We start from the raw sequence: 23,702 nt of genomic DNA, 5'->3' as shown, positions 1-23,702 counted from the left end.
TTCCAGTTTGCACATGGCCTCACACTTGCAATGGAGGAGGCTCAGGACTGAAAGGTCAGTATGAGAATATGAAGGGGAATTAAAATGGTTAGCAAATGGGAGATCCTGCAGGTCTTGGTAAACTGAGTGCCAGTGGTCGGCAAAACGGTCACCGAATCTTCTCTTGGTCTCACAGATGTAAAGAAGTCAAAGGTTTCAAAGGTCTTTTATTGTCACATGTACCAATCAAGGTACAGTGATATGCGAATTACCATACAGCCACATGGAAAAAAAAGCAACTAGACACACAACTACGTAAAGGTTAACATAAACATCCACCACAGCAGATTCCCCACATTCCTCACTGTGATGGAAGGCAAAAAAGTCCAATCTACTTCCTCTTTATTATTCCGCGGTCGGGGCAGTCAAAGCTCCCGCAGCCAGCGGTCGAAGCTCCCGCTTCGGGACGGTCGAAGCTCCCGCGTTGGGGCGGTCGAAGCTCCTGTGAATTGGAGTTCCCAAAGTCGGTGTCAAAGCAGAGACCGCAAGCTCCGTGATGTTAAGTCCGCAAGCACCCACGGTTGGAGCTCCGAGGTCGATCCCTGGCAAAGTGATCACTGGCTCCGCAATGTTAAAGTCCCGTCGGCTCCCCACGATGGGGCACTCAAATGTCAGTCTCCAGCAAAGGCGCCAGCCCCTCGACGTTATACTGCAGTGCGGACGGAGATACAATACTGAAAAAAATCACATCTCCGTCAAGGTTAGAGAATGTTTCCCCCACCCCCCACATAAAACAAGCTAAAGAACATTAAAAACATACATTTAACACGTACCATTAAAACACAAAGAAGGAAGGGACAGGCAGACTGTTGGTGAGGCAGCTATTGCTGGCGCCACCCGGTGATAAGTCCACATCGGGAACACTGAATACAGTAGATGAGGTTAGAGGAGGTGCATATGAACCTGCGTCTCACCTGGAAGGCCTGCTGGGTCCTCGGATGGAGGCAAGGAAGAAGCTGTAGGGATAGATGGTACATCTCCTGCGGTTGCAGAGGAAAGTTCTTGGGGATGGGGAGGTTTTGGAGCGAAGGGAAAAGAGTGAACCAAGGATTTGCGGAGGGAGCAGTCTCAGCAGAAGGTAGAAACAGGTGGAGATGGGAATGTTCTGCCATCTCCAATGTGCTGGGATCATATTTTAAGGTGGCAGAAATGCTGGTAAATGATGTGTTTTATACAGAGGCTGGTGGGGTGAAATGTAAGGACCAGGGGAATGCTATCCTTATGTCTGGGGGGTGGGGGAGAGTGAGAGCAGAACTATGGGACACAGAGGAGAAGCAGTTGAGGAACCGATCTATGACAGCTCGGGGAAAACCACGTTTACTGAAGAAAGAGAACAACTCAGATGTCCTGGAATGGAAAGCCTCATCCTGGGATGTGATTTGTTTTGTTTGCATTCTTTACTGTATTGCAGTTGACAGGCAGGAAGAAAGAACGAGACACAAACATAATTTGTAAACCACCCAATAAGATGCAACTCGCTGTTATTTTCTTTTCAAGCGCTTTGGGTCTGATTAACTAAACCCTAAATGACTAAAATAACTAAAATAATTAGCATCCCCATTCCTTAAAGATAATATGAACACTTCTGGACTTAAAACAAAAGAGCCAAGACTGCAAAGATTTAAGTTCAACTCTCAGCAAAATCTCTCATATTGATAATTTCTTAAAATGAACTTCACACCTATTGTCTTTGTTCTTTCTGTCATACATATATACATACTCTCTCTCTCTCTCTCTCTCTCTCTCTCTCTCTCTCTCTCTCTCTCTCTCTCTCTCTCTCTCTCTCTCTCTCCCATACCCACACTTCTTTTATCTCTCTCTCTCCTGAGTAACTAAAAGGATAAATCTTCCTTCAATATTTAAAAAAAATGGAGTAACTACACACTTCAAGCCAGTTAAAATATGACTCATGCATAAAAGGTTAAACAGACAAGATAATCATACACACTTCAAGGATGCCTTTAATTCTGGAGTGGGAGTCGCATGTCCAGCATATTTCTTCTAAACAGCATCTTGTTATCTGGCTCACACTCTCACACCCGTTTGCGTTGTGTTCTGCACTTCTTTGTCCTCATTGCAACCTCAAGCACTTTTGATTTGTAAGTTTTCTTGATTCTGAAGGAAGGTTGGTTATGTGGTACCTTCATCATTTTTCTCTCTCCACAGTTGCTGCCTGATTTCCTGTCTATTTCCTGCATTCACATGTTTTTTAAATTCTTATTTTCTATCTGTACACCTTTTAGCTTTTATTATCATAGTGTTGTTCAGGCTTCAGTTCTGGGTCCCTGAGAGTGAATAACAAGTCTGCCACAGATTGTTCTTGTCTTGCTATGTGTCATGTGCTGTGGGGAGAATGGACAAGCTACAGTAAAACTTTGATGATCCCATATCTTTGCCACTTCCGGACTATTGGAAATGCATCTCTATTAATACCCAAATACACTTTTATGTCAGTTTTTTCACATTTTACGCAGTGGATTCACAGATTCATTGAGTTATACAGCATGGAAACATTGTAATTGTACCTGCCTCTACCATCTCCTCTATCAACTCGTCCCATATACATGTACCCTCTGTGCGAAATATTTGCTTTACAGGTCCTTTTCACCTAAAATCATTCCCCTCTCACCGAAAAACTTAAAACCACTTTCATGCTTCCTTACCACCAGGGCTGTTGTAGGAGTCAGTCGTGGAAGTAGGAGTTCTGATCTTCAAGTTTCACCGCAGTGAGATGGAATGAATCAGCCTGACCACAGCCAACGGTGTTGCCATTGACGATTCTCAGTCTATGCTGAGCACATATTACCACTGTGGCTAGGCAACCTATCAGCCTCTATGTCTTTGGGGTGAGGAAGAACAGCACCTCCTATTCCGCTTGTGTCGCCTACAACCCAATGGCATGAACATTGAATTCTCCAATTTCAGGGAAACCTTCCAATTCCCCCCCCACAACCCCCTCTCATCCGCCCTGTTTCCCCCCCACCCCCTCCCTCCCTGGCATGTCCATTTCCCCCACTGCCCGCCACCCTGTTCCTGTAGCCTCCTTCTTCTGCTCATCTCCCACCTTTCCCAATTCACAGTTCCCCCATGTTCCTTTTATTAGCTTATCCCCTTCCTCCCAGTTCCCTTCCACTACCTCTCCCTCCAGTTTTACATTTTGCTCCACCTCTTCCTTCCTGATCTGATTTAACATCTCCACCCTTTTGCCTCCATTTCACCTCCATCTATGGTTACTTTTTCCACCCGTCTGCCAATCACTCCCTCATTTCACCTCTCTTTAGCAACTTTCTCTGAACCTCTCCATCAGTCTGAAGAAGGATCATGACGAGAAACATCGTCTGTCCATTCTCCTCCACGGATGCTGCCTGACCCGCTGAGTTCCTCCAGCATGTGTTTTTTATGCAGTCCTAAGCCTGAATGGATGGACAGTGTGTCTCCTTCATTCTGGTGCCAACCATACCTTTCACCAACACAAGCCAACACCGCCTGCATTCGGTCTGGTACATCGACCAGTTACTGGCCTTTAAACCCATTGATTGTGCATCTCGGAACTTGAGCTAACACCAAGGCATGTTGGCACACGTCAGATCAAGATGATTCCCTTCCTCCCCCAGGTGACAGCTCACGCTGGGAGTGTGTGCCCACCAAACCCAGCTGCAAATGCCCAAATGTGTTTCATGTCCGCCTGTGGGAGCCAGAAACTTTTGACCACTTCAAAAATGTAAGTACTAAGTGAAAAGTTGGCAGTGATTCCCTTGGACTGGCCCGTGTCATTGGCAGGCTCTTCAACACACACTGAATGAATAAAACGTTCAAAAGCATTGCTTTAACATTGCAGGTTATTTGAACGTTGAACTTGTGTACTGTCATAATGAACCAAGTTCCTCCAGTAAATAGCTGCAAAAACACAATCGTTTAGCAACCACTTGTTTGCTTACTATAATAACCTTTCGCCTCCGCAGTTCATTATTTGTCCGAGTTTACAATAGTTGTGAGTCATGGATGACTAAAATACTAATGAGTGAAGGATTTTAGAAGGATGAGGGGGGATCTTATTGAAACATATAAGATAATTTTGGACACATTAGAGGCAGGAAACATGTTCCCAATGTTGGGGGAGTCCAGAACAAGGGGCCACAGTTTAAGAATAAGGGGTAGGCCATTTAGAACGGAGATGAGGAAGAACTTTTTCAGTCAGAGAGTGGTGAAGGTGTGGAATTCTCTGCCTCAGAAGGCAGTGGAGGCCAGTTCGTTGGATGCTTTCAAGAGAGAGCTGGATAGAGCTCTTAAGGATAGCGGAGTGAGGGGGTATGGGGAGAAGGCAGGAACGGGGTACTGATTGAGAGTGATCAGCCATGATCGCATTGAATGGCGGTGCTGGCTCGAAGGGCTGAATGGCCTACTCCTGCACCTATTGTCTATTGGATGATGCAGCGGAAATGGCTAAGAATCTCTCTAGTGTTAAAGCAACCTATGAGACGCATAATACATGATACAAAATACATGAGTAACTCAGCGGGTCAGGCAGCATCTCTGGAGAGAAGGAATAGGGGATGTTTTGGGTCAAGACACTTCTTCAGCCTTCTGAGTTACTCTATCATTTTGTGTCTATCTTTGATTTCAACCAGCATCTGCAGTTCCTTCCAACACCATAAGATGCATAGATAGGGTAGACAGTCACAACCTTTTTCTCACAGTGGAAATGTCCAACACTAGAGGACATGGCTGTAAGGTGAGAAGGGGATAGTTTAATGGAGATGGGCTGGAAAGCTTTTTACATAGAGAATGATGGGGGCCTGGAACACATTGCCAGGGGTGACAATGGAAGCAGATACGATAGTGGCATTTAAGAGCCTTTTAGCTCTTATATGCTACTATAAGCATTTAATAGTGCTTAAATGCTATTAAATGCTTGTGGAAGTGCAGGGAGAGGCTTACTTATTATTATTAAAGATAGAGCACAAAAATAGGCTCTTCCTGTCCATGTTGACCATTAGTCATTCGTTCACACTGGTTCTATGTTATTCCATTCCCTGCATACTAGGGCCAATTTACAGAGGCTAATTAACCTCTAAACCTGCAGGTCTTTGGGATGTGGGAGGAAACTGGAACATCCGGAGGAAATCCACATGGTCACAGTGAGAACGTGCAAAATCCACACAGACAACACCCAAGGTCAGGAATTGAACCCGGGTCTCTTATGCTGTGAAGCAACAACACTACCTGCTGCACCACTGTGCCGCCTTGAATCTTGTGCGGTTATGGTTGAACAGGGAGCAACAGGCTGGCTGGGCTGTGGTTAGGTAAGCTTTGATTGTATGAGGTGGCACAGGACAGGCTTAAATGGGGAGTATTGAGTGCTGATGGATATTGGTGGATTATTAATGTCTGTAAAACAACAACTGCCTTCTTCTGTGAAACTCACCTTAGTTCTGGACGTGCTATAGGTGTCCTCTGGTTTACTAGAGGGGTGTTTGTGTATGAAGGATCACCACCTGTGTACTACCCTGTGTGAATCAACTGATTATGTGGAGCAAGTCTTCAGCCGGTCTTTGCAAGTTAGCAATGTGCCATCAGTTAGGTGAGGCAAATATATTATTCTGCACCATTATCAATTCCCCATGGTATGAGTTAGATTGCATCCTGGGTGTGAAAGTCTGACTAAATCAGTCACTCTTCGGGAAAGTAAACTCCTTCTGGAAACCGTGCATAATATTCGCCCTCTCGAAACACGCAGAAACATTTTAAATTCCCATACACATCACATCAACCCAGGCCAAGATTTGTTTGATATCAGAGTTACATTGGACGGAACCAGCTCCTGTTTCTGCTTTGCCGGAACGTTCTATTGCTCAACCAATAACGATAATTTTCTCTTTGTTTACAGCAGCTTTGGGACTTCTGGTGACGAAACAATGACTTTGATGTGGGTCCATCTTGCTGCAAAGCCAAGAACAGTGACACAAGAGGTTGAAATCAACAGTTACAAATAATCGGATGGCAAAAAGACAAAGGAATTGCTGGGTCAGGAGAAGCCAAACTTCTTTTTGTTCAACTTCTCCCATTTGGGTTGTCCAATTTAGACGTGCATTCATCTTGTTGTGGGTCAGGGCTTTGTTCCAGTGGTGACCAGCCACCCTTGTCGTGTTGTAAATAGGAACCATATGTAGTGCCCCTGTTACTGCCAAACAGTGACAGATGTGTGACCATCACCGAGACATTATTGGCTAGCAAACGTATTTTATTGAGGAGGCCTTCACAGTGATCCCCCTAGAGCAGGTGGAGGTGCTGCTGCCTCTCTACACTAGAGACCTCTATAAGTGTGGCCTGTGCATATGTGGAGGCCCCTGTCCTAGAACCTGTCCTGTCCTGGAGTCAAGAGTCAAAAGTGTTTTACTGTCCTGAAACGGAACAATGACATTTCTTACTTGCAGCAGCACAACAGACATGTAAACATGTCTCAGGAGACACTATAATGTCCTGCCTTGGAGTGTGTTTTGTCCTGGAGCACCCTGTCCTGGATGGTCCTGTTCTGGAGTGGCTTGTCCTGGAGTGTGGTCAGACGAAACCTCACATTTTGATGCTTCATAGCGATATCAGCCTCCACCACGAACAGTTCACATTGAAGAAATCAGATTACCGATCATTATCTGATGCAATCGCAGGGGAAGATTGTTTGTTGCAAAAGTAGTTGCAGGTCTTGCTGGTTTCAGTGGGGTGGTGCAACCCTTTTGCACTTTGCCTCAGTCCGTTTTGATCTGCTGTTCACCAACACCAGAAAGCTGTGCACACCTCTCGCACACTCGTCCTTGTGGCCGTGGCAATGTCCTTGTTTCACTGTGGATGGGTGGTACTTTCCCCTTCCTGATCTGCGATCTGCCTCGATTTTGTGTTTACTCCTGACCTTGGCTGCTGTCTGTGTGGAGTTTGCAATTTCTTTCTTGTGACCCCGTGGGTTTCCTCCCATATCATTAAGATGTGCGGGTTGGTCAGTTTATTGGCCACTTTAAATTACCCCTTCGTGTGGAGGCGAGTGCTAGAATCTGAGAGTGACTTAATAATAATGATGGTGACAATAAAGTGGGATTGATGTGGGAATGAGCGTAAACCGGTAGTTGATAGCTGGCCCAGACTCAATGGGCTGAAGGGCGTGCTCCTGTGCTCTGAGATTCTACAACTCTGTAATTCTGCACTGGGATTGTTTGGAACCGATCTGTTCTGTGGTCACTTCACTCAACCCTGGTTTGTGTCTGTAATAGAGATACTCCGCCAGGTGTTGGAATAGCCCAGCCATGCAGAGTGTATTTGTAAAGTTCCTGTAATGTGGGAACCTTTGCACCAGCATCGCTGCCTCCGCCACTGTTACTCACCGCTGAGTCCTCTTCTACTGAGCTGTTACAATCTCTGCTGTTCCTTCCCTTGCCCAAGGTTCTTCGGCAGCTAGTGTCGCACTGTTGATACAGAATCTTGGCATAATTTTAGATCAAACTAGACCACATGGACCCGTTGGGTCCTGCATTGGTGCAGCACCCTCTCCTCCCCCCCTCCCCCTCCCCTCTCCACCCCTCTGCCCTCCCCCATTCCCTTCCCCCCATCTCCACCCTCCCCCCTCCTCCTCCCTCCCCCTCCCAAATCCCCCTCCCCTCCCCCCTCCTCCTCCCCTCCCCCTCCCGCTCCCCTCTTTCACCTCCCCTTCCCCTCCCCCCACTCCATCCCCCTCAACCCCCCTTATCCTCCCTCCCTCCCTCCCTCCCTCCCTATCCCTCCCAGGGAGATAGATTTAAACTTTAAAATGTGAATAACTTAAAATATTTAACACCAATTTCAATGCAACTTCTTCCATTAGAACCAAAGGGACGACGGTGAGTAAGGTGGGCCTAAAATTGTCGCGCTATCGTGTACCGTTTTGGCTGTAATTCAGGAACAAACAAACAAACAAATGAGAGTTTTAGTATATAGATGTAGGGAAAGTCAAAGTTCAGCATCGTCTTAGTTTTCAAGCCTTGACCTTCTCCTGGACCATTCATTTACACGGCTGTAGGTGCGGCTCACGTTCCTCTGACAGAATGCACTCGGTTATCGTGGGGCTCCCTTCCCTCTCACCTGCTGTTGCTTCTAAGGTGGAGTATGTCGGAAACTCCAGGGGAGAAAGAGGAGGCAGTGGCAGTGGTGGGGAGACGGGAGGGAGAAGGGAGTGGGGGGAGGGGCAGGCACCCAAGGATCGGAAGCCAGTTCTCCCCCCTGTGAAGCACTGCACCTCAGTACACGTGACAATAAACAAAACTAAATTGAACTAAACAGGGGAAAGTTTAATACGCAAGTGCGGGACAGATTTTCTTTACACAGAGAGTAGCCGAGGCCTGGAACGCATTGCCAGAGGTGGTGGTGGAGAAGGCAGATACAATAGTGGCGTTGAAGAGGCTTTTAAATAGGCACATGGAAGTGCAGGGAATAGAGGGATGTAGATCATGTATAGGCAGGTGCGATCAGCTTGGCTTAATGTTCAGAAAAATAAATTGAGGGCCATTCTGTGCTGGTCTGTTCTATGTTCTATATGCTGTGGAGAGGAGATGAATGGCAGCGGTAATGTGTTAGGCAAGTAATTGGGGAGTGTCTTATGGGCAGTGCAAATGCCGGCAAAGGACAGCTGGGTAGAACGTTCGGCTTGCAGCTTCTGTGCAAGAAGAGGGAAGTTAAATGGGGAGTTGGGTGAGAGAAGACGACGCACCCAACTCAACCTCTGCATCGGGTAAACATCACAGCCGGCTGCAGCTCGTCAATTCATTCTCCGTGTCAGTAGAGGTCAAACGCAGGAATGCAAACCCAATTTGGTTCACTGGGGTTACACGACACAGAAATATGCTTTCAATCAGTCAAAATTAGAATCAGGCAGCGGTTATGCCTAAAAACAAACTTGCTCGTGCCACTTCCTGCCTTATCTGACCCATTTCATAGTTGCTTTGTACAATTCACTCAAGAGGAAGGTTTGTCCATTGGGGACTTCTCTCTGGGCATTGATGAGAGTCACTGCTTGATTCAGACACCATCACACCCAGGCCAGGAGATTCTGAGGCCGTCACTAATTCTGTTTTCGGCCCTAAAAAGGTCAGAGCAGGTTGGTAAAAGGTCAGCCCCGAGGTTCGGGAGGCATGGTGGCACGGCAGTTCAAGCCACCACCTCACAGGTCCCGAGACACAAGATCGATCCTTCACTCGGTCTGCCTGGAATTGGCACGTTCTCCCTGCGACTACGTGGGTTTCCCCAGGGTGCTCCAGTTTCCTGCCACTTCCTAAAGACCTGTGAGTTGATGGGTTAATTGGCCACTGTGGGGGTCACTGTCAATTGCCCCACAGTGTGTACGTGAGTGGTAGAATCTGGCAGAGAATTGGCGGGAGAATAATATGGGATCAATGTATGGTTAGTGTAACTGAGCGGCTGATGCTGTCATTGTTGAGCTCCTTACCTTAGATAGACACCAAATGCTGGAGTAACTCATTGGATCAGGCAGCATCTCTGGAGAAAAGGAATTGGTGACAATTCGGGTCGGAACCCTTCTTCAGACTGTTGACCTGAGCTCCTTTCCTTATGGGCTTTCTATGAGGGAGGCAGATATAAGTTCTCCGTGGCCACATCATGTTACAGAGCTAGGAGGAGCAATCCTACCCCTTTCTCCTTCCTCCTTAATCGTTGAACAGATCAGACCAACGATCAGACCCTGGAGCAGATCCCCACACCATAATGGGCCAATGACACATTCAGACAAGAAGTGGAATTTCATTGATCTCTGACGCAACTATGGATTTTACAGAGGTTCAAGGTTCTCTGCTCAAAAAAACAAGTGGGATTAGTGTAGGATGTGGATGAGAGTAAATGGGCGCTCAGTGGTGGGCACAGACTCAATGGGCTGAAGGGCCTGTTTCCAAGCTGTGTGACTATGAGTGAATGCAGTAGAGAGAACGCCGTGGGAGCAGACATCATGGTACGAGGTCAGGAAGCAGGTAGGACATCCTCTCAGCAGTGAGCTCAGAGGGCGTGGAGAGTGGGTTAGTGCAGCAGTTAGATGTCATGCTTCAAGAGGGTGCCTGGTGTGTGGCACACAAACAGCCCAATGGTCAATGTGTGCTCCACACCAGCCTTTGCAAGTGGGTCTTGAATTAATGGAATTCATTGCCACAGACGGCTGCAGAGGACGTTATTTGACATTTTTAAAGCAGTGATTGAGAGATTCTTTTTAGGGTGTCAAAGGTTCTGGGGAGGAGGCAGGAGAATGGGGTTGAGACTGAAAAATAGATCAGCTATGATTGAAGGATGGAGTAGACTCGATGGGCTGAATGGCCTAATTCTGCTCCTATGTCTTATGGTCCCACCTCACCAATTCCTTTCTCCCATGCATTTATCCAACTTTGCTTAAAATATTCAAGTCCACTCTGAGATGTTATTCTCTGTCAACACACAAGACCGGTGCGGCTGGCAGTCAATGCCTTACCGCTCCAGTGATCCGGGTTCAATCCTGACCTCGGCTGTGTTTTGTGTGGAGTTTGCATGCTCTCCGTGTGATCACTTGGATTGCTGTGGGTACTCTGCTTTCCTTTCACATCCCAAAGACATACCATGCAATGCAATAAGATGGGGAAGAAAAAGGGATAAGTGTAGAATTTCTGTAAATGGATAGTCAGCGTGGAATTAGTGTTTAAAAGGCGAGGAATTATGTTGAAAGACTGGAGCGACTAGGCTTGTATACACTGGAATTTAGAAGGATGAGAGGGGATCTTATCCAAACATATAAGATTATTAAGGGGTTGGACACGTTAGAGGCAGGAACATGTTCCCAATGTTGGGGGAGTCCAGAACCAAGGGCCACAGTTTAAGAATAAGGGGTAGGCCGTTTAGAACGGAGATGAGGAAAAACCTTTTCAGTCAGAGAGTTGTAAATCTGTGGAATTCTCTGCCTCAGAAGGCAGTGGAGGCCAGTTCTCTGAATGTATTCAAGAGAGAGCTAGATAGAGCTCTTAAGGATAGTGGAGTCAGGGGGTATGGGGAGAAGGCAGGAACGGGGTACTGATTGAGAATGATCAGCCATGATCACATTGAATGGCGGTTCTGGCTCAAAGGGCCGAATGGCCTACTCCTGCACCTATTGTCTATTGTCTATTGAATTGGTGAGCATTTCTATGCTGTATGATTCTACCAGATGAATCTCAATGTGGTAGCGTTGTTCTTTAATGACATTCTAACAATCATGTGGTAAAGAATCTATCCTGAACATGCTAAATGACTAATTACAGACTATGTGCATTGAAGCCACATGGTTTTGGCTTGTCAACAGTTAACATGCAGACAAAGGGAGCTCAGACAGCTGAGACAGGGACTGCTTCTCTTCATTAATGTTGCTGCTTATCAAGGATGTTTAGTGGTCGGGAATGTGTCTGCAGCCCGGATTGTATTTGACTCACTCATTGGAATTCTGGGCTTGTTGTGATCTTTCATTATCCTGATAGCAATTGGTTTCCACTTCTCAATTGCACCACGGACAATCTTTGACAGTTATAAATTACAGGCCAGTCTATCCAACTTGGGTCTCTTCACAACCTCTGCCCCAGTGATTGTTAGGATAAACACCCTTTTAAACATCAACTTCACCACTCAATCCAGCCCAAATTCTCCAACAAACCCTTGTGGAACCCATGCAGTCACACCCACCACACTTAGCCCAAGAACCCCACACCTTCAGTGCACGCTCGTTAAATTTGCCGCACCCCGTTAAGCCGAGCTCTCTCTTAGTGATCTCAAATGCATCACTCCTACTCCCACGCCACCATTCACAGCATGCTTGCTGATAGCACAAAAAACTGGAGATAGGTTGAGTCGGCTGGGTCTCGATTCCATGGAGTGCAGGAAGATGAGGGGAGATCTTATAGAGGTATACAAAATCATGAAAGGAATATCGGGTGGATGCACAGAGTCTTTTGCCCAGAGAAGGGGAATTGAGGACCTGAGGACATAGGTTTAAGGTGAAGGGGAAAAGGTTTGATAGGAATCCGTGGGGTAACTTTTTCACACAAAGGGTGGTGGGCGCATGGAACAAACTGCCAGAGGAGGTAGTTGAGGCTGGGACTATCCCATCATTTAAGAAACTTTTAGACAGGTACATGGATAGGACAGGCTTGGAGGGATATGGACCAAGTGCAGGCAAGTGGGACTAGTGTAGCTGGGACATTGTTGGCCGGTGTGGGCGAGTTGGGCCAAAGGGCCCGTTTCCACACTGTATCACTCCATGACTCTATGACTCTAAGGGTCACTGTTTAAGAATTAAGAGTCACTCATTTAAAACAGAGATGAGGCAATAATTTTTCATTCAGAAAGTTGTGAGGCTGTATCACTCTATGACTCTATGACTCTACTAGTTTCACAGTCATCATGCTTAGCTTCACTGTTTGTATCCACTCGTTGTCACTTTCTTCACAACCAACAATGGACTATTGTGGGGTCCACCTTTCCATGATCATCGTTGCTGGCTTTGATTTGTCCATTTGCATACCTTTCATTCATTTGATCTTTGTGCCTTTTCATATCGCTCGTTTCCCTCTCCCTTGACTCTCAGTCTGAAGAAGGGTCTCAACCCAAAATGTCACCTATTCCTTTTCTCCAGAGATGCTGCCTGACCCGCTGAGTTACTCCAGCATTTTGGGTCTATCTTTGACAAATGTTGTTTGATGGGAAGCTACATATAAACATAGAAGATACATAGAACATAGAACAGGACAAGACAGGGACAGGTCCATCAGTCCACAGCACCCTGCCAACAGAGGGATATAGGCCACATGCAGATAGATATGTGGAAGTATATTTTTTAAATAAGGTGTAGGCTTATTTGGAATGGGAACAGGAACCCCTTTTTCACACAGGTGTGGAGTACTTGTGAAATACATCAGGAATTCATTCCACTGAATATGTTACTGCACATCAGTAGTTTTAAGGAAATCATAGAGCGATGAGCAAAGATGGGTAATGGAGTGTGAAGATCAGATTAGGAATTCATTAGATCATAAGATCATAATATCATAAGAGATAGGAGTAGAATTAGGCTATTCGGACCATCAAGTCTACTCCGCCATTCAATCATGGCTGATCTATCTCTCCCTCCTATCCCCATTCTCCTGCCTTCTCCCCATAACCTCTGACACCTGTCCTAATCAAGAATCCATCTTTCTCTGTCTTAAATATATCCACTGACTTTGTCTCCACAGCCTTCTGTGGCAAGAAATTCCACAGGTTCTCCACTGTCTGACTAAAGAAATGCCTCCTCATCTCCTTCCTAAAGGAACGCCTTTTAATTCTGAGGATATGACCCGTAGTCCTAGACTCTCCCACTAGTGGAAACATCCTCTCCACATCCACTCTATCCAAGCCTTTCACTATTCTGTACGTTTCAGAGGTCCCCCCTCATTCTTCTAAACTCCAGCGAATCTAGGCCCAGTGCCGTCAAACACTCCTCATATGTTAACCTACTCTTTCCTGGCATCTTTAGAGTCATAGAGTCATTGAGTGATACAGTGTGGAAACAGCCCCTTCAGCCCAACTTGCCCACACCGGCCAACATGTCCCAGCAACACTAGTCCCACCTGCCTGTGTTTGGTCCATATCCATCCAAACTTGTCCTATCCATGTAAACTCCTGGTAAACTTCCTCTGGACTCTCTCCAGAAGCAGCGCATCCTTCCTCAGATATGGGGCCCAAAATTGCTCTCAATATTCCTAATGCGGCCTGACCAGCGCCTTATAGAGCCTCAGCATTGCATCAATGTTTTTTTTATATAAGCTCTCTCAAAATAAATGCTAGCATTGCATTTCCTTTCTTTACTACTGATTCAACACGCAGATTAACTTTTTGGGAATCCTGCACCAGCACTCCCAAGTCCCTTTGCACCTCCGATTTCTGGATTCTCTCCCCATTTAGAAACTAATCTACGCCTTTATTCCTAATTGTAGAACGGGCTACAGAAGAAAAAACTACCAAATGAAAACTACACTCTCAAATCTACACAGATAAGAAGAATTAAATATCACTAACTCACCCAAACACGATGAAACCTCCTCACCACCTGCCTGGTCTGACCTTGGTGTTCGCTCATGCTCAAGTGAGAGGTTATCGGAGAATGAGTGGGACTTTGAGATAGTCACTGCCTGAAAGTGCTATAATTATTATCTGCCAGCTGTGAGGGAACAGCTGGTGGCCAAGTTGAACTATTGGAGAAGTTCATATATGTACATGTTGAGTGCTGCTCCAGGTAAACAGACCAGGGACCTTGGCACTGACGTCACTGGGAGGTTTAATCACCCTGTGGTGCTCCAGTCCTGCAATGTTTACACTTTGATGTTCTCCGTCCTCTGTCGGGTGGATAATGCGATGGCAATTATCCAATAAAACACAGGGCATGGTGCCATATCTCGGTAGAAACTGCAGAACACTCTTTGCAATGTACCTTTGAGGAGTAAAGTCCACCGTAGCTTGCTCGCACCACCAGCACAGTTACACGCACAAAACCTACAAGCAACACATGACAAACAGCTGGTTATTCTTCTTTGGCGGTTGATGAAGAACTGGCACCTACATTCTGATTTTCACCACATCCACATATATATCTCAGTCACAGGTGTGCTTTTGAAGTGTTGTCTTTGCTGTCGGGGAACTAGCAGCTGACATCCAGACACCAGTTCATCTCCATTAACAACTGTAAGTCCCCCACCGCTCCCCTCCCCCAAGGTGTCCCCCAAGGCTCAGTCCTTGGCCCCCTCCTCTTCATCCTCTACCTGTTCCCCCTTGGTCAATTAATCCGCTGTCATGGTCTCAACTTCCACTGCTTCGCCGATGATATCCAGCTCCTCATCTCCACCAAGTCAATCTCCCCCACCACACACTCTACACTGACAAACTGCATCACTGAAATAAAATCTTGGCTTCAATCAACTTCCTCAAACTCAATTGCAACAAATCTGAAATCATCATCATTGGTCCAAAAACGCTCACCAAATCCACCCAAAACTTCATCCTCAACATTGATGGTCTCCCAGTATCCACCTCACCTCACATCCGGAATCTTGGAATCATCCTTGATCAAACCCTCTCCTTCGACAAACACATCAAACACATCACAAAGACAGCCTTCTTCCACCTCAAAAACATTGCCCGTCTCCGTCCATCCCTCTCCTCCACAGCTGCAGAAACCCTCATCCACGCCTTCATCACCTCCCGTCTGGACTACTGCAACAGCCTCCTCTATGGCGCACCTTCAAAAATCATCAATAAACTTCAATACATTCAAAACTCCGCTGCCCGTCTACTCACACACACCTCGATCCGTGACCATATCACCCCCGTCCTTTATAAACTCCACTGGCTCCCCATCCCCCAGATAATCCAGTACAAAATCCTCCTCATAACCTACAAAGCCCTCCATAACCTGGCCCCATCCTACCTGACCGACCTCCTCCACAGGCACACTCCCACCTGCACCCTCCGCTCTGCTGCTGCCAATCTCCTATCCCCCCACATCCGGACCAAACTCAGATCCTGGGGGGACAGGGCTTTCTCCATCGCTGCTCCCACCCTATGGAACTCACTACCCCAAACCGTTAGAGACTCCTCCACACTCACCACATTCAAAACATCGCTGAAGTCTCACCTGTTCAGTACTGCCTTCAACCACTGAAGGTCACCTCACCTTCTGTCTCCTTTCTCTGTTCATTTATTTATTTACTTATTTATCTATTTATTCATTTCCCTATGTTCTCAAAATCTCTGTAAAGCGTCTTTGAGTATATGAAAAGCGCTATATAAATAAAATGCATTATTATTATTATTATTATCCGCACAGCAAGATCCCGCACACAAGCAGCAGCAAGACTAATGGGGTTGTTACAGGAGGGGATTTTAACATTCCCAATATAGATTGGGACTGCCATCGTGTCAAGGGCTTAGACAGGGTGGAATTTGTCAAATGTGTTCAGAAAAACGTCCTTGGCCAATATGTGGAGGGCGCCACAAGGGAGAAATTGATAACTCCTTATCATTAAATGGCCAACTGAGGGAATAGCCTTCAGAATTTCAAAACAATGAAATTGCCCATGAATCTGACATTCCGCTCATTCATCATCTCACCCTCAATGAACTACAATGGCCTGGAATTTATGCTATCACCACCTGTACTTATTAATAGCATGGGCAATTGACCTACATTTACCTTTAGAAGTGTGAATTTGTTGGTCAGAAGCATCCACTTTCTAAGGGATGAGCATGCATGGATCTGTAAATAGGATCTGTAAATCAGGAATGGATCTGTAAATTGACCTACTCTTAGAAATTGTGTAGGAAAATAACTGCAGATGCTGGTACAAATCGAAGGTATCACAAAATGCTGGAGTAACTCAGCAGGTCACGCAGCATCTAGGAGAGAGGGACTGGGTCTGAAGAAGGGTCTCTACCCAAAACGTCACCCGTTACCTCTCTCCTAGATGCTGCCTGACCTGCTGAGTTACTCCAGCATTTTGTGATACCTACTCTTAGAAATTGGTCGGGCAAGTGACTTGAAGTGTGTCAAGGGCAACTTTGATGGCATTGGACAGGTCGAATGGAATAAGTTTGTTGCGGGCAAAGGGACATTTGGAAAGTGGGATGCTTTTAAAAGTTTGATGGTGAGAGTTCAATGCATGAATGTTCCTGTTAAAGTAAAGGGCACGGTAGGTGGGGGTAAAGAAGCCTGGATGATGAGAAAAAATGAAACTGGTCGGAAGAAAGAAGGAGGCAAGAGCCAGGTATAGGTAATTGTAATCAAGTGAAGCCCTGGAGTTTAGGAAACCGAGGAGCATTCTTAAGAGGGAAATTGGAAAGGTAACAAGGGAGCAAGACAATAGACAATAGACAATAGACAATAGGTGCAGGAGTAGGCCATTCAGCCCTTCGAGCCAGCACCGCCATTCAATGCGATCATGGCTGATCACTCTCAATCAGTACCCCGTTCCTGCCTTCTCCCCATACCCCCTCACTCCGCTATCCTTCAGAGCTCTATCCAGCTCTCTCTTGAAAGCATCCAACGAACTGGCCTCCACTGCCTTCTGAGGCAGAGAATTCCACACCTTCACCACTCTCTGACTGAAAAAGTTCTTCCTCATCTCCGTTCTAAATGGCCTACCCCTTATTCTTAAACTGTGGCCCCTTGTTCTGGACTCCCCCAACATTGGGAACATGTTTCCTGCCTCTAATGTGTCCAATCCCCTAATTATCTTATATGTTTCAATAAGATCCCCCCTCATCCTTCTAAATTCCAGTGTATACAAGCCTAATTGCTCCAGCCTTTCAACATACGACAGTCCCGCCATTCCGGGAATTAACCTAGTGAACCTACGCTGCACGCCCTCAATAGCAAGAATATCCTTCCTCAAATTTGGAGACCAAAACTGCACACAGTAATCCAGGTGCGTTCTCACCAGGGCCCGGTACAACTGTAGAAGGACCTCTTTGCTCCTATACTCAACTCCTCTTGTTATGAAGGCCAACATTCCATTGGCTTTCTTCACTGCCTGCTGTACCTGCATGCTTCCTTTCAGTGACTGATGCACTAGGACACCCAGATCTCGTTGAACATCCCCTCTTCCTAACTTGACACCATTCAGATAATAATCTGCCTTTCTATTCTTACTTCCAAAGTGAATAACCTCACACTTATCTACATTAAACTGCATCTGCCATGTATCCGCCCACTCACACAACCTGTCCAAGTCACCCTGCAGCCTTATTGCATCTTCCTCACAATTCACACTACCCCCCAGCTTAGTATCATCTGCAAATTTGCTAATGGTACTTTTAATCCCTTCATCTAAGTCATTAATGTATATCGTAAATAGCTGGGGTCCCAGCACCGAACCTTGCGGTACCCCACTGGTCACTGCCTGCCATTCCGAAAGGGACCCATTTATCCCCACTCTTTGCTTTCTGTCTGTCAACCAATTTTCTATCCATGTCAGTACCCTACCCCCAATACCATGTGCTCTAATTTTGCCCACTAATCTCCTATGTGGGACCTTGTCGAAGGCTTTCTGAAAGTCGAGGTACACCACATCCACTGACTCTCCCCTGTCAATTTTCCTAGTTACATCCTCAAAAAATTCCAGTAGATTTGTCAAGCATGATTTCCCCTTCGTAAATCCATGCTGACTTGGAATGATCCTGTTACTGCTATCCAAATGCTCAGCAATTTCGTCTTTTATAATTGACTCCAGCATCTTCCCCACCACTGATGGGAGATAGGATTAAGGAGAATCGAAAGATATTTTATAAGCACGTTAATGGAAATAGGGTAAGAGTGAAAGAATAGGCCCCCTCAGAAACCAAAGCATCAGTTATTAACAATAATCTTAATTCATTGTGAGACAGAAGTTGAAAGTTTCATTCCCATTCCAGTCAAAATTGTTTAAATAGTCACAGAACAGTGATCCGAACAGTTCTCCGCGGGGAAACGTTCCTGCCATCCTGGCTCATGCACCACAACCTTGCACGACTTTGTTGCTTCGCACTGCTCATTGTATTTATTGATGTATTTATCATTACTGTATGTATTCTTCTTACTCTGTGAGCTTCATGTGGACAAGTAATTTTATTGTATACCAAAGATAGACACAAAATGCTGGAGTAACTCAGCGGGTCAGGCAGCATCCCTGGAGAAAAAGAATAGATGACCTTTCAGATTGGAAACGTTTTTCAGACTGTCTATCTAACCTACAAACTTGCACACCTTTGCAATGTGGGAAGAAACCAGAGCACCCTGCAGAAACCCCACGCGGTAACGTACAAACTCCGTACAGACAGCACCCATAGTCAGGACCAAACCCGGGTCTCTGGTGCTGTAAGGCAGCAACTCTACCACTGTGGCACTGCATTGCCCTCATTAAACATAGAACATGGAATATAGAATAGTTCACCTCAGGAACAGGCCTTTCAGTCCATAATGCCTGTGCTGAACCCATGATGCCAAGTTAAACTAATCTCTTCTGTCTGCATGTGATCCATATATTGTTCTTCCAGATCCATCTCTAATTCATACATACTGGGCTAACTGCAGCCAGAAATGGCCCCCTCCATGACCCACTCCACAAGGACATGTCCCACCAACATTCACCCCACTTTCTCCCTGTGACCATGTGGGTTTCTTTGGGTGCTCCAGTTTTCCTCCCACACACCAAAAACATGCAGGTTGGCAGTTTAATTGGCTTCTGTAAATTGTAAATCGTCCCTAGTGTGTGTAGGACAGTGCTAGTGCGTTGGTCAGCACAGACTCGGTGGGCCGGAAAGCCTGATTCCACGCTGTATCTCTAAAGGATACAGACGATGTGAAGGCAGATGAGATTAGTTTAATTTGACGTCATTGTTGGCACAGACAATGTGGGCTGAAAGGCCTGTTCCTGTACTGTTCTATGGTCTGTGCTCTTTGGCACCAGTTGTTAAAGACGTTGAGTTTGAGACGAGTTGCTAAACTCCCTTGACAAGCTGCAGCAGTGCATTAGAGAAGGTTTGCACATTTACTAAAAGATAACCGTAACTGAAAACAATAAGTTGTAACAACTTACAACAAGCGATAAAATTGTGAATACTGGAAATTTGAATGTTTTATCAGAAAAACTTTGTAATGATCTTTGGCCCATTTGGCACCATCCAGAGATAAATAAGAGACAGGAATATCAACACGCCGTTTCTGTCAGACAAAGGCATCCAGTAACCAGGGTTAAACCTTGGGTTATGATGGAGTGAGGTAGACCGGCTGGGGCCAACATGCAAGAACACACGCATTGGCAGTGAGGATGTGGTGTAAGGAGCAAAGACATCCCCCCTGATGGCAGTGAGGATGTGGTGTAAGGAGTGAAGACATCCCCCCTGATGGCAGTGAGCATGTGGTGTAAGGAGTGAAGACATCCCCCCTAATCCTCATGACTGTATTCAGAGTTATATCCATGGTTTATCCGCTGGGAAACAGAGAGGAAGAAAAGGAACTGCTAGAATGTGCCAAACACAAAGTGCTGGAGAAACTCAGCGGGTAAAGCAACATCTACAGAGTGAATGGACAGACCGTTCTGAACGAAAACACTTTTCTACCTGTAAGTAAAGTACTGTTTCTAAATGTTCTAATGATATTCACTAATATCTCTGCAGGTCTGGTGATGCTACGACCCCCAGGATTGAAGGCTTTAGCTGACCTGGGCCGGCCCGACCAACGGGGCCTACTCTGACCTGCGAAGCCTGCGCCCTTCACACATCCTCCGAAGACTCGACTTCGAGTAGGTGCCAACACGACCAGACGACCAGTCCAGCTTTTCCCCTCTACTCCTGAAGTCTGAAGAAGGGTCCCAACCTGAAATGTTGTCTATCCATTTTGCTCACCTCCAAAGATGCTGCCTGACCCCACACTAATGGGTCCTCACACACCAATAACCTACCCCTAACAGGACCCCATACAACAATAGCCCATCTCCAACAAGATGCCACACATCCAGGACCACCCAATCCAAGACCCCACCCACCACTAACCCACACCCAAGAGGTCAAGCCCCTCTTACGACCCAATCTGTCCAAGACACTCCCCACACTATGCTTGACTCACAGCCAGGACTAACCCCAGCCATGCCCCACCCCAGTGTCACAGGAAAAACTGCTCAAGACGGGAAGACCACCCAATACATATTTTGCAAAGTCCGACCGCAAGCCCAGACATCTATTTGAACTTTGTTAATAGAATTGCAAATGGCTTTCAACACTGCATGTGGCATGGAGGGGGCTGGTGTCTGGCCTGTTTCAGCATTTGGAAATGCCCCATAGAGGGATTGACGTTAATCAGCCTCTAACTACACACAGTATGACCAGCACACTGACCCTGTCACAAACATCAGAGGCTCCATTTTGATGATGTGTGTATGTTTATCAATCACTGCTGGACATTCTGCAGAATGGTTCTGCAGTGACGAAGACTTTGAGTAACACCACACTCTGCGATTGATGGATGGAAGATTGTTGAATACAAGGGTGTGATATCTCAGCCCAAGTTGGATTCAGAGTTGCTGCCATAACCAGGGCCGTTTTTACAGCATTATGGGCCCCCGGGCAAAGCAGTGTACTGGGGCCCCTACCGTTACTCTCCCCCACCCCCCTTTCCCTACCAGCCCCCCCCTGTCGTGCCGGCGAAAAGCACTTACCGAAAAGCACTTAGCGATGGACTTAGGGTGCTACATTGTTGCAAAAAGCACTTACAGATCGCTGTGAGAAGCACTTAGTGACCGAAAATGTTGCGAAAAAAGCACTTATTGAACCTACATTTTTAAAGTAGTATTTATTTATTGCAAGTCACTTAACATATACAGATCAGCATGGGGCCCCTATGCTCGTGGGTCCTCGGGCAAGTGCCCATCAGGCCCATGTGTTAAGATGGCCCTTGCCATAACTCTACACTCCTGGACTGAGTGCACAGTGCACTTCTGAACACACATGTCAGCTTTATGCATTTCCTGAACACACATGTTAGCAATGTGCATTGCCTGAACATATCTCTCAACCCCCTTCTCCTGCCTGCTCACTGTAACCTTTGTCGCCCGTACTAATCAAGAACCTATCAATCTCTGCTTTAAAAATACCCAATGACTTGGCCTTCACAGCCGTCTGTGGCAATGAATTCCACGGATTCACTACCTTCTGGCTGAAGAAATTCAGCATCTCCATTTTAAAGGAACGTCATTTTATTTATGCCCTCTGGTCCAAGACACTCCCACTATTGGAAACATCCTCTCCACACCCTCCCTATCTAGCCATTCTCCAGTATAAGCATTTTGTGTGCAGTTTTCGCCGAGAGAGTGCTTTCCATAAACACACGTGTGCTTACCTACAGCATTGTACTTCCTCAGAGCACACTTGTGTCATACCCGTGCTTACACTGAACAGGAGTTCTACCTGACTTCACAACTGTGATCATGGTGCTTTGCTCCAAAGACACCAGTTTGAGCTGACCCTTCCCTGAAGACATGAGTATTGTCCCTGTGCTTCTGAACCAATGAGCCTGAGCACTGCAGTTTGTGCACACACTGAGGGCTTTCTTTCAGCCCTTTATTATGGGCACAGTATCCCCTCTGAGATCATCGGTCTATGCACTGTGCTGTCCTTCACTATGCAAGTGTGAGCCCTGAGCATATTCAGCATTCATGAGTGTGAGCAGTGTGCACGCTCAAAACTCCACGGTGCGAGGACTATCCTTTCCCTGCAGTCACAAGGACGACCACTTCTTAGTTTCTGCACACACTCGTGCAGCCACTTGTGCATTTTGTGAACTCACAAGTGTGAGTTTAGTCTAATTTAGTTTAGTTTAGTTCAGTTTAGTTTAGTTTACTTTAGTTTTATTTAGTTTCATTTTGTTTTGTTTCGTTTAGGTATACAGCACAGAAACAGGTCCTTCAGCCCACCGAGTCCACGCCGACCAGTGATTCCCATACACTAGCACTATCCTACACACTAGAGGCAATTTACAATCTTTACCAAAACCAATTAACCTACAAACCTATACATCTCAAGCGTGTGGGTGGAAACCAGAGTACCTGGGGAAAACCCACGTGATCACGGGGAGAACGTACAAACTCCGTACAGACAGCACCCATAGTCAGGATTGAAACCAGGTCTCTGGTGCTGTGAGGCAGTAACTCTACCATTGTGCCACTGTGCCGCCCTCTAATATAAAAAAAAATCCTTAGCTACTGGGAGCCCAAAATAAAATCAGAAAACATTGGAAACACTCAGCATCTGTGGAGAGAGAAACAGGGTTATTCTTCAACGTTAAAGAGTCGGGTGAAGTGTCTTCAACCTGAAACATTTACTCTGTTTCTCTTTCCCCAGACACTGCCTGACCTGCTGAGTGTTTCCAACATTTTCTGTTTCTGTTTTTGAAGGTTATTGACTGGCCAAACCAACTGAAACGTTTGAGGATGTAAGTAAGAAAGGTCGATGGGGAAATATACTGGATGTTATCTATATAGACTTTCAGAAGGACCTGACAGAGCCCTAAACAACAGGTGGTTAGCAAAGTTGGGACCTGTGGAATCAAGGGGTCAGTGGCAGCAAGCATTAGACATAACCTGAAGATCAGCAATTCAGAATTGTGTGACTGTTGTTTCTCAGACTGGGTATAGTACGTAGTGGTTTTCCAGGGGTCTGTGCTCAGACCATTGTTTTTATTTGTGGATATTACTGACAGACATGACTATGTAAGAGATCCTAATTTTCAAATTAAAGGGCGTAGTGGCACAGTTGGTAAAGCTAGTGGCTGCCTCACAGTGCCAGAGACCTGGGTCGATCATGCCCTTGGATGCTGTCTGTGTGGAGTTTGTGCGTTCTCCCCTTGACTGCATTTATTTCCCCCAGATGCTCCGGTTCCCACATCCCAAAGACGTGCTGGTTGGTGGGTTAATCAGCCACTGTAAACTAACCCCAGGAAAGTAGCAGAATCTGTGAAGGATTGATGGCCATATGGGGAGAATAAAATGGGTAGAAAGGAACTGCAGATGCTGGTTTATACCAGATAGACACAAAATGCTGGAGTAACTCAGCGGGTCAGGCAGCGTCTCTGGGAAAAAAGGATGGGT

At 46.2% G+C, this 23,702-nt stretch overlaps 1 long non-coding RNA gene across 2 annotated transcripts; it reads right to left on the bottom strand.

The window, feature by feature from the left end:
- Window positions 1-208: 208 nt before the first annotated feature.
- Window positions 209-14,212, bottom strand: LOC144605313 (uncharacterized). Of its 2 annotated transcripts, none has more exons than XR_013548836.1 (4): window positions 14,114-14,212; window positions 9,503-9,633; window positions 7,410-7,505; window positions 209-713 (listed from the first exon to the last, which is right to left on the bottom strand). It is a non-coding gene; the product is annotated as an uncharacterized LOC144605313 (long non-coding RNA). The 2 variants fall into 2 exon arrangements; XR_013548835.1 differs by having other exon boundaries at window positions 7,410-7,490.
- Window positions 14,213-23,702: the final 9,490 nt, after the last annotated feature.

Source organism: Rhinoraja longicauda, chromosome 24 (genome assembly GCF_053455715.1).
Source record: "Rhinoraja longicauda isolate Sanriku21f chromosome 24, sRhiLon1.1, whole genome shotgun sequence".
Taxonomy (NCBI): Eukaryota; Metazoa; Chordata; class Chondrichthyes; order Rajiformes; family Arhynchobatidae; genus Rhinoraja; species Rhinoraja longicauda.
This window is presented reverse-complemented; position numbering and strand designations above follow the sequence as displayed.